At 45.7% G+C, this 2,946-nt stretch overlaps 1 protein-coding gene across 1 annotated transcript in view; it reads left to right on the plus strand.

Moving 5' to 3' along the window:
* The window catches only part of LRP1B (LDL receptor related protein 1B), a 2,002,088-nt gene that overhangs the window by 197,072 nt on the left and 1,802,070 nt on the right, over positions 1–2,946 (plus strand). The gene's annotated exons all lie outside the window — the stretch shown is intronic.

Raw genomic sequence — 2,946 nt, forward strand, 5'->3', positions numbered from 1 at the left:
TGTCTAGGTCCCTTCCGAGTCATTGATTCTATGATTCTATGTTTCTAAAACACATACAACTAAATTATAGTTGTATGTGAATATTTGTACCTAGATACCTGTTTCTAATAATATCCTAAAAGAGGGCAGTCCAACTTTTAAGTGGCTGAGGACTGTGTATTCCCAACCACATACCTCATGCTGCGCTGTGTGACCCCAGCCTTTCCCCACCCCACTGCACAGGCTGCTGACATGCCAGGTGAGCTCCCCAAACCACACTCATATTCCCCTCTGACACATGCTGGGCAGACTCTTTCTCATGCCATGTGAACACATGACATAAGACCCCTCCCCAAGGCATGTGAGCATGCCACACAGCACCCTTTCTGGGCTGCAACATGCCATGTCCTCCTCCCACCCCTTCCATGTGGCCATGCTGCAGTGCACCAGCCCTGCCCCCCATGTGGTGGGTGAGCCCCGTTGCACCATACCAGCATGGATGCTGTATAAGGTTTCTGGGTTTCCAGAGTCCTCCAGCAATGGGCTCCCTCAGCTCTGCAGGCTAGGCTGCTGCACCCTGAGGCAGGAGGGGGAGCCTGGGGACTCCAGTGGGAGAGCAAAAGGCAGTGGCACCTGGACCAGGACCTGGAGGGTCACATGTTAGGTCCTCAGGGGCCACATGTGACCTGTTGTTCACCAGTTGGACAACACTGTTTTAAAATGTCAAGTCCAAACAGCTGCTAAATTGATTTTCCACCAGCAGATGGAGACAAGAAACATTTGTTTGTATTTCCTTTACTTTACAATGATTTCTATTGCTGAGCAGACAGATTCACCTTCAGCCTCCCACATGGTGAACACTTGCTCAGAGCAGCTGTTTTCTATTTCAGTTTTTGAGAGCCCATTTTAAATAGGCTTAACTCTGTCAACCTGTGAGAGTTGTTTTTCTTCCTCTAGTTCTGTATGTAGAAGTGCTTTTCAGTTCTACTTTATTTAAAAACTGATTGGACTGCAGGTACGATAGTGAATATCTTGGCCAGACCTAGGGGTTGCATTGGTGTACTTCACAACTAGAAAGCAAGATTCTAATGTTTAAGTCAGAGACTTCAGTTCATAAGGTAGGATCTGTAATGAACCCATATCCTCTTGTGGAATGGATAGATACAGGTATATAAATAGCACACTGATTAGATAGTTTTATACTTCCTCTAGATAAAAGTAGTTCATGAACTATATGCAGGGTCCACAGCACTTCAAATCTTGCACACACCCCATTTATGTGATAATTGCTATCTAAACAACCTGTGGATTGAGTAAGACCCAATGACCCTGCCTTGTACTTTGCACACATACCTGGAATGTGAACTTAGCTTCTATTTTCTACTTTTAATTATACATATTTATATTAAAATGCCTATACAAGTGCTGCAAACTTCAGTGAAGATACATAAAAGAACAGTGTACTCTGGAGAGCTTACTGTATCAGGATCTGAACCACCAAAACCTGATAATACTTGCTTCACTTTATGCCACTGGGCATTTCTATTGACTTTTTTGCAGATGAATATAGATGACAGTGCTTTGCAGAGTTGCTCAAATGATGAATTCAAGGCAATTAAAACTAGAATAAACACTCAGTGTTAACAAACCTCATCACAGACATAGGCAAATGAGAGTGGTGATTTTGGTGGCAGGATTTTCTGTGGATTGGGTAAGTGTCAAACTGTGATAAAGAGCTAGCTGAAAATTCAACCTAAGAAATTTTACAAAAGCCTTTCCTTATCTTAGAAATGGATTAGATTCAATTATTTTTGACTCCACCATGTTTTTCTCTGCCTAATGTATGAGGCTTTTTAATCCACAAGTACTTTGCCAGTCTTACCCTGAACGCATTTCTATCAAGACTTCCTCCAGATCAACTTCTGTGGCTAACCCTCCCCCCCTCCGTTTATGGTCTAACACAGGGGTGAGCAGTTATTTTGACTGGAGGGCCACTTAACGAGTTTGGGAGTCCTCAAGGGTCACATCTTCTCCCCCCACCCCTGGAGCTGTAGCATGTTCTGATCTTCTCTCTCTCTCCCTCTCTCCCTCCCTGCCCCCACCTGGACCTATAGCATGCCTGGATCCTATCTCTCTCTCTCTCTCTCTCTCTCTCTCTCTCTCTCTCTTGCTCTCTCTCCCCTTCCCTCCCCAGAGCTGTAGCATGCCCTGATCCTCTCTCTCTTCCTTCTGTCCCCCTCACCCAGAGCTGTAGCATGCCCTAATCCCCATCCCTGACTTGGAACCTACCAGCCCCCTCCGCAGCTTACACCACCACCTGCCCAGCGTGGCAGAAGCAGGTCTGGGTGGGCACCAGCATCCACCAGCAGGTACCAGGTGATGATTGGGGCATCTACCTGGGTCTGCTGCTAATGCTGCCACATCAGCACTCGGCAGAAATGATCCCATCCACCCACCCAGCGCAATGGAAACAATGCCACTGTCCTGCCCAGCACCACATGTGGTAGGGGCTGGGGCTACTGGCCACCTGAGGACTGAATCCCATGCATTGGAAACCGCCTGTCCATGGGCCAAATACAATCCACTGGCAGGCCAGATTTGGGCTGTGCACCATATTTTGCCCACCTCATGTCTAACACAGCACCTAACTTTCTCAGCCCTGTCTCTGCTTGTCTTGTATCTTTAGTCTACCAGTTCCCTTCCTGATCTTCCCCTGTGCCTCCCAGTTTCCTCAGCTTCCACAGTACTTACCTGTGCCCAAAGCCATGGTAAGCTCAAATGGTGAGGTGAAGCATACAGGAAATGCTTGTAATATAATACAGATAAATGTACTGAAAATAAAACTGTCATGTTATACCATCTGTTGATTACATTTTGATATGCTTATAATTCAAAACATACTTTGATTAGCAAAACTAAATACAGTGCAAGTTATCCCTGATATCCTTAAACTAAAAACTCCTGTTT

This window comes from Gavialis gangeticus, unplaced genomic scaffold, assembly GCF_001723915.1.
Source record: "Gavialis gangeticus isolate Ggan-Ray unplaced genomic scaffold, GavGan_comp1, whole genome shotgun sequence".
NCBI lineage: Eukaryota > Metazoa > Chordata > Crocodylia > Gavialidae > Gavialis > Gavialis gangeticus.